The sequence below is a fragment of the Lolium rigidum genome, chromosome 3 (assembly GCF_022539505.1).
Source record: "Lolium rigidum isolate FL_2022 chromosome 3, APGP_CSIRO_Lrig_0.1, whole genome shotgun sequence".
Taxonomy (NCBI): domain Eukaryota; kingdom Viridiplantae; phylum Streptophyta; class Magnoliopsida; order Poales; family Poaceae; genus Lolium; species Lolium rigidum.
In genome coordinates this window covers 87,041,119-87,050,227 of record NC_061510.1, presented here as the reverse complement: position 1 = coordinate 87,050,227, position 9,109 = coordinate 87,041,119, and positions in this window count along the sequence as shown.

Sequence of the window (9,109 nt, the reverse complement as noted above, 5' to 3'; positions counted from 1 at the left end):
TAGCATCAAAGTCAATGGCGCCGTCTTCATGATTGTTCTCCCATGTAGCAACTATTACAACTTCTTTGAAATACTACTCAACATGAAATTTAAAGACAACCAGAAGGCTCCTGCCGGTTGCCACAATACAATAATGATCATCTCATACATATTCATCATCACATTATGGCCATATCACATCACCAAACCCTGCAAAAACAAGTTAGACGTCTCTAATTTGGTTTGCATATTTTACGTGGTTTAGGGTGACAAGGGATTAACTTGTCAATGCCTACGGATTATAGGCTAGGGTTTAGTTAGAAGTAGAGGGCAAGTAGATCTCGAAGGTTTCAGCCGAAAAGTACTCGACGATTATGAAAACTAGGGTTTGAGAACAATGATTCGATGATCTCCTCGTCCCTCGACTCCCCCTTTATATAAGAGGTGGAGCCGAGGGTTTCGTTTTGTACAAGTTACGTAGTCCGGGACGGTTTCTAACTCATCCCGCCGGATTACGGACAACACTTCCTATTACAATTCTACTTTCCTCAATATATCTTGGGCTCTCGAACCTTCTTATTCTTCGGGTAGTGGGCCTTCATTAAACCCCGGTACTATCTTTGGCAGGCCCATTTGGGATGCCTATGTCAGTAGCCCCCGAGATTTTGCTTGAATCGTAGAATCAGGGAAAATCTCCACTGTTTATTTTTATTTGACAACTTAAACTGTTCTATATTTCTTCATATAAATTTCTATATTGTACAGGGATACCGGTAGTTGGGGCTAGTTCATCCGACGGATCAGGTACTAGTTAACTGCTCTAGTGGCAATCCGCAAAAACCTACTTCAAGATCACGTCCCCGGACATGATCTCGGGATACTGGTGTAAACTCCGACAGGTGCCGCTTAAGGTCTTACCATTCTGTCGAGTCCCAGTTAAATTTATCGGGTACCTAACGCGTCCGTTAGGATTTTTCTTCGTATATGTTGATACGGATAAAAGTAGCAGAGCGCAGTCTTCGGCGATGCCACGCCCAGCAGAATGGATCTGGGGTCTTACCTTCGCAAATTTGCGGCATTCGGAAATTGATCGCAACTTTGGCGTTCTGAGAATATATTGTCGAGTGCTTTTCCGGCTGTTGGAATGGCACATTTTATCGAGTCAAATATGACTTATATTATTCTCCCGATGGGAGTATATGTAGAGTTAATTATAACTCGAAATATACTCTCTTGCTTTTCCATCTTTCTTTCTTCTTCCTTTTTAAATTTTATCGGGCACGCGAACAGCGTTCCCGATGGGAGTAGCCCCCGAGGCTACAGCCAAGAACTTGTGCTTGGTTGTAGGCTCAACATTTTAGTCCATCTTGTCGCTATATTGCCATTATTTCCGATATTCTCTCTTTTCTTTCTTCTTCTTTCTTTTTTTTCTCTCGGGTGCGCGAACAGCGCTCCCGATGGGAGTAGCCCCCGAGGCTACGGCCAAGAACTTGTGCTTGGTTGTAGGCTCCCACAATTTCTATATTTGCCATAGTCGAAATTTTACTTTTATCGAAGTAGCCCCCGAGCATTTGGGCAAAAACTTGTTTCTGACCAAAGGCTCCCGAAGTATTCAAATAACTTCTCCTGTCGCCATTCTCCATTTATTTTCCTTGTCGACATACTTTCCTCTGTCAAATTTTCTTCAGCTCTATTAATAGTCGAGATTTCTCTGCCTTGTGGGTCCATTATTCCCACCACGTTGACACGTCGTGCAAGTGGGGGACACACGTCCTCCGCTTTTCCTGGCGCACGTACAGTAACGCCTGTTCCATTCCATCCCAGTAAAAATACCTTTTTACCCTTGTATCTACAAGATCCTTTTTTCACCATACGATTTCTTCATCCAACGGTGCACTGTTTCGTCCGAACCCTATATAAACCTTTCTTCAACCTCGGTCCAGTCCTTCGCTTGCGCCGCACATCTGTTCCCTCTCGCAAAAATTTCCCTTGCGCCCAACTCTGTTTGATCTTCCGCACGCACAAGCTCTGCTTTTCCCAGTGCCATTGATGCCACCGCGCACGCGACTCACTCGCCACAAAGACTCCGTAATCGACGATGGCTGCTGAGGATCTTGAGTGGGAGAGATCTAAAATCTCCAACCAAGATGTCAATATGCTGAAGAGGCTTGGCCTGATGAAGAAGGAAGACGCCATCCGCTTTCCCAGCGAAGAAAGCTACCCAATTCCTCCAATGGAGTATCGGGTTAGTTTCGTTGATCACCTCATCCGCGGCCTTTCCGCCCCAATTCATGATTTCCTCCGCGGCCTTCTTTTTGTTTATGGGATTCAACTACACCAGTTGACTCCCAATTCGATCCTCCACATTTCTATTTTTATCACGCTTTGCGAATGCTTCCTTGGAGTCCCTCCTAATTGGGCTCTTTGGAAACACATTTTCTGTCTCCGCCGTAATGGCGCTCACAACGCCACCTACAACATAGGCGGCGTTGTTATCTGTGTCCGAACCAACGTTGATTACTTCGACGTTAAATTTCCTGACTCTGTCCAAGGATGGCGCAAAAGGTGGCTTTATATACACGAAGAAAGTGCCAATTCCGTGGAGCACAACATAGTTCCTTTCGACGGAAACGCAAAAATTCAACGCCGCCACTCCTGGGATGCTGAAGCTTCCGACGAAGAGAAAAAGGCGACATAAGCTCTTATGTCTCGCATTCGTCATCTTCAAAATACCCGGGGCAAAGAACTTTATGGTGTTCAAATCACTGCTTATTTTCTTAGGATTAGAGTGCAGCCTCTTCAGGCTCGCAAAAATCCCCTTTGGACGTATTCTGGTGAAAATGACGCCAATAGACTCTACAATGATCTTTCTTTGAAGGACTTGGAGAAGTTAGTTCGAAGAATTACCTCACTAAACAAGAAGGATTCTATTCCTTCCTCTTGTCGCGTGGAACCATACAGCTCCGCCAATCCTCTCCCCGAGGTATTTTGTCTTCTCGAATTTTTATCTTGTTCCGAACTTTCCCTGCATCTCATTGTATTGACATCTCTCTAATTTTCCTTTTACCGCTATTTTTCTGCAGAATCATCCTACTATGGCTTCCCTTCCTCCTCTTCCTGAGGATGGAGAAGTCGAAGAAAGGGGCATTGTCACTGACGACAATGAAGAAGCTCCATCTTTTGTGAATGATCCCGTGGATTCTCGAAAATCCGCGGGATCTTCCGAGGACACTACGTCGGTCCAATCTCCTCCTCCCGCCGTTTCTCCACAAAGGAAAAGGAAGAAGGGTAATGCCGAAGATTCCGGCATATCCAAAGCTGAAGAAGTTGTTCCTTCTCATCCGAAGGCAGCTTATGATCCTTATATTGCATCCCTCGTCAGTTCGTAAGTCGCCTTGATTTCCCCTTATTTCTGTAGTCGAAGTTTTTTCTTGACTTGCTTTTTATGCTATTGATCCTTACTCGCAGTGATGACGAGGAAGAAGTACCAACTCGTGACGTGGCTCCTCGGACGAGCACGTCACATACTTTAGTTATTTCGGAGAAACCCGTTGAAGGAGAAGAATCGTCGCCTCCTCAACAAGATGTTGGCACATCTATTCCTCCTTCGAGCCCCCTTGTCCCTTCACCAAAAAGGGCAAGGGTTGAAATGATCATTGAGCCTCCCCCTCAATTGAGCAGCTCTTCGTCCCAGCTCTTGGATGATGTAAGTTTGTCGACATCTATATTTCCTCTATTTTGCAATTTTAGGCCCTCACTTTTTTTAATGCCAATGTTTTCTCTTGCGTTCTTCTTCTTTGACAGCCCATGATCAAAGATCTTATCCGCATCGGGTCCCAATTTATTGGGTACCGCGAGTATGCCAGCAGAACCGAAGGTAACAACCTTTATATTTGCCGTTCTCCCTGGCTTTTGCTCCTGTTGCTTGTCGCGATTTTTTGATCTTTCCTCCCCCTTTTTTATCTCGATAGAGAAACTTGCAGAGGCCAATAAGCGTGCCGACGCACTTGCTCATAAACTGGAGCAAAGTGAGGCGGCTCGCGAGAAAGCCGAACTTGTTGCTAGCGAAGCTAAAGCCGAGGCTGATGATGCCAAAGCAAAGGCTGCTAGTGTCGAGGAACTGCAGAAAAGGCTTAAAGATGCTGAATCTGCTTTAGATGAGCAGAAAGCTGCACAAGCTGCTCGTGAGCAAGGGATCCTCAAGCGTCTGAAGTCGCAAAGTCGACGTACTCTGAGTAATATTATCGATCACTTCTATTTTTATTGTCCTTCCTGTTTCTTGGTTTGTGACTAATGTTTTTGTCTCGTGTGGCAGCCCAAACAAACCAAGATTTTGATCTGGAGAATCCCAGCAATGACCCTCTCCTTGACGCACTTTCTTCTCTGGAGTTTCATGGACGCGAAATTCGTGAAGGTGTGGCAAATGCTAGTGCAGGTTTGTCGGCGTTGTTCCCCTACTTCTTCCCGAAGAAAGAGGAACCTTCGACTTTCCTTGCCCTTGCCAAGATTTTCAATTCATCAGAGGACCTTGGACTGAAGATGCGTCATGAAAATATGAAGGTTGCTGTCGAAAACACTGTTGCCCTGGTTGCTGACAGCCAACAGACTCTTGATTGGATGAAAGTTGGCGACACCGATCAGATAGAGCAGTCGAGATGGAAGTCGCTGATTAAGGCGGCCAAGCCCAACACGAAGAGGATCTTGACGTATCTCGGGATCAAGCCAGCTTCGACTCCAAGCTCATCGAGGCCGGAGGTCTAGTTGCATGCCTCCTTGTTTTTTCTTTCTCTGTTTCTTTTGCTCTTGTCGCCATTTTAGCCTTGGCGACAGTTATTCTGCTAGTCCCTCTGTAAAACTTCTTTTGTAATGTCCGTGTAAATTTTCTAGAAAGTAATGAAATTCCTCTTCGTTCTTATCATTGATCCTGGGGCTCTCTTTTCCAGTTAATATTTGATAATTACTCGACCACTCCTTGCTCTGCCGCTGCTTCACCTGCATCTTCCTTCTCGAAGAAAGTACTAGTCGACCATAATCCCCTCGAAAGTTCGTCAAGCAGACATTTGTCGGAAGATTTGCAAGAACTTCGACAACAACTTCAATCTATGAAGAAACAAACTTTGGCCATGATGGAACAATCTCGGAAAGCATCTGAACGAGAAAAACTTGCTCTTCATCAAGCCAAAGAAGCTACGGCTGCTAAGGATGCTCGCTGTATTAGAAGCAAAGGGAGCCAGGACCCGAGAAAATAGTATGCTCGAGCTGATGCTGGAGGCTAGCACAGATATGTTGGGTACGTTTTTGCGATCTCATGATGCCTTCTCTTTATTTTGCTGTTCCTTCCTTCAAATTTTTTTTTGCCTTGGTGCTTAATAGGCTCGGTTCTTGATGCTGCTGCCGAAGATCAAAGAGTAAACGAGAGAACAAATCGTCTTGTCAATCTCTCCCTTAACCATGACTGTTTGTTCTGGGCCACTCCTGAACGAACCCAACAAATTGTTAGGTTCCAAGACCGTGCTTGCCAAGTGCGCGAATTTCTCAGTTTTTGCACGACGACGTTAACCCTTGTCTATAGGAATTTATTTCCTCGAAACGAGGTTCCCAAGACTCTTCCTGAATTATTAGAGATATTCAGAGATGCTCCCCGCATTCATAACTTTGTGCGTGCTCAACTCTCTGCTGGAGCGAGATTTGCCATGATAATGATAAACATCTGTTATCCAAAGTTAGACCTGACGAAGATTGTTGCTAATTGTCTGGCCAAGAAAACGCGGCGGAAGAATGATATTGATTCAATCGATAATATGGTAGCTCCTGTGGCCGAATCAATGATAGATGAGCTTCTTCGGATGGACTCGGAGTTCTTTATCAAGGGTTCTTATGCAGAACATAAAACAACCAGAGGCTTGTCCGTAGATAGTATCTTGGGATTTAACTGATTTGTACTATATTGAAAACCTTATATCTCACTCTTTTTTTTTGATTTCTTTTGTATGTCCGAAGAAATTTATTGTATGTTGCCGAAATCCTTTATATTGTTGAAGCCCCCGAGCCTATTTTGGCAGAGGTTATACTATTTTTTCCATCTTGAAGGTTTATCTTTCTGTCGTAATAAGACATCTTTGTTCTTTCCTTGAAGGATTGCCAATCTTCGAGTACTGTCGACGTTCTATATTTTTATTGCGAGGTTCTTAGACCAAAGCGCTTAAGATTTTGACGAGGACGCTATATTTATGATTGCTGTCTTCCGATTTTTATATTTGGCGAGGTATTAATGTACCAAGGCGAAATATTTCAGTGAATCTATATTGTATGTATTTTGAGACTTAGGCGTTGAGCTCCCGAGCGTGTCGAAAAATAAGAAGTATATCTCCACTATCTTTATTATATTGCAGCACCACGAGCCCGCCTCATTAAAAACCTTTCCCGGCCCCACTCGGTGCCCCGAAAAAGGAAAAGAGTGCGTCTGAAAACTCGTGGGCGTTTCAGTACATTGAAGTTTTACAAGGACTATATTTTAGCACTAGGCGTAGAACCGCCTGAGTTGCGCCATGTTCCGAGGGTTTTGCTCCTCCACCCTCGTCTTCTTGTCCTTTATCCTGTATGCTCCTCCTCCGATTACTTCCGTGACGATATAGGGACCAAGCCATGGTGACTCGAGTTTTTCATGACTTTTTTGCGTGAGCCGAAGAACTAAGTCTCCCACTTGAAAGGATCTTGGCCGCAGGCGTCGACTGTGATAATTCTTCAAGTCCTGCTGATATTTGGTGACCCTCGATAATACTTCGTCTCGAGCTTCGTCGAGTGCGTCTACGTCGTCTTCCAATGCTGTCCTTGAAGCTTCTTCATTATACGCTGTGACTCTCGGGGAGTCGTGCTCTATTTCTATTGGTAGTACTCGCCTCCGCGCCATGGACTAGAAAAAACGGGGTTTCTTGTGTCGCTGTATTTGGTGTTGTTCGGATGCTCCACAACACACTTGGTAGTTCTTCAGGCCAGGTATGTCGAGCTTTTTCTAGTGGTCCCAACAGGCATTTCTTGATGCCGTTGCAGATGATGCCAATGGCTTTCTCGACTTGCCCATTGGTTTGAGGATGTGCAACTGACGCAAAGTGCAACTTGTTGCCCACTTCCTTGCAATAATCTTTGAATTCATTGGATGTGAAGTTACTGCCATTGTCTGTAACGATGCTGTGGGGCACTCCAAATCTGAAGACGAGGCCTTTTATGAATTTTACTGCGGATGCTCCGTCCGGCGAGTTTATCGGCTTCGCTTCTATCCACTTTGTAAATTTGTCGACAGCTACTAGCATGTATTCCTTCCCTCCTGGCCATGATTTGTGTAACTTGCCCACCATATCGAGTCCCCATTGTGCAAAGGGCCACGACAAAGGTATTGGTGCTAGTTCTGCTGCTGGAGAGTGAGGTTTTGCGGCGAACCTTTGACACGCATCGCAAGTCCTTACTATTTCTTTGGCGTCCTCGATTGCTGTCAACCAGTAGAATCCTGCCCGAAAAACCTTGGCTGCGATGGCTCGACTACTCGCGTGGTGGCCGCATATTCCTTCGTGCACATCCTTCAGAATTACTCTTCCTTCTTCGGGTGTTACACACCTTTGCAGGACACCTGAAATACTTCGCTTGTACAGTTCTCCTTTGATCACCGTGAAAGCTTTAGACCGTCGAATTACTCGCCTTGCTTCAACTGGATCGTCGGGTATTTCTTTCCCGAGGATGTATGATATATATGCTTGCATCCAAGGAACCTGTACCATCATCACAAGCTCTTGTTCATCTTCATCCTCCGTGGTTTCTGCGAGGGGTATCGAAGTTTTTTCTTTTCTCTGCACCTTTTTTGGCTTTGTAGATCTCTCCGATATTTCTTCCCAAAACACTCCTGGTGGGACTGGGAGGCACTGCGACCCGATGTTTGCGAGGACGTCGGCTTCATCGTTGCTCAATCTACTGATGTGGTTTACCTCGCATCCATCGAATAGCTTCTCGAGTTCATTGTACACCTCTTTGTATGCTACCATGCTATCATTGACTGCATCACATTGGTTCATAACTTGCTGGGCCACCAATTGTGAGTCGCCAAAGATTTTTAGTCGAGTTGCGCTGCATGCTTTCGCCATCTTCATTCCGTGTATGAGGGCTTCATATTCTGCTTCATTGTTAGATGCGTTAGGGAATGTCATCCGAAGGATATACTTCAATTTGTCGCCTTGAGGTGATATGAGTACTACTCCTGCGCCAGCCCCTTCTACTCTTTTGGATCCGTCAAAATTCATGGACCAGGTTCTCGACAAGTCTGGGGGTCCTGTGTTCTGCAGCTCCATCCACTCTGCGATGAAGTCCGGCAGAACTTGCGACTTGATTGCTTTTCTTTTTTCATACGTGCTGTCCCGAGGGGAAAGTTCTATTCTCCAAAGGGAGACACGACCCGTAGCTTCTGGATTGTTCAGTATGTTTGACAAAGGAGCATCATTCACCACTATGATCGGATGTGCCGAAAAATAGTGGCGCAATTTTCGTGCTGTTGTGAATACTCCATATGCTAGCTTTTGGTACTGAGGGTACCTTTGTTTTGATGGCGATAAAACTTCGCTGACGAAGTATACTAGCCTCTGTACTCCGTGGAGTTTTCCTTCTTCTTCTCTTTCGACAACTAGCACCGTGCTCACCACTTGGGGCGTGGCTGCGATATATAGCAGGAGAGGTTCCTTGTCCCTCGGCGCCACCAAAATTGGTGGTGTCGAGATTTTGCGCTTCAAATCCTCGAAAGCTTTGTCAGCCTCCTCGTTCCACTGGAATTTGTCTCCTTGCTTTATCAGAGCGTAAAATGGTAACGCTTTTTCTCCCAGCCTGGCGACGAATCTGCTCAAAGCTGCGACTCGCCCAGTTAGCTGTTGTATCTCTTTCAACTTTGTTGGCTTTCTCATTGTTACGATAGCTTGTATTTTATCGGGATTCGCTTCATCCCTCTCGCTGAGACTAGAAATCCAGGAGTTCTCCTGCTGGGACGCCAAAGGAACACTTCGTTGGGTTCAACTTCAGACAAAATTTGTTGAGGTTGTCGAAAGTTTCCTTGAGATCCTCGATCAATGTTGTCCCCTTTTTTGATGTTATGACG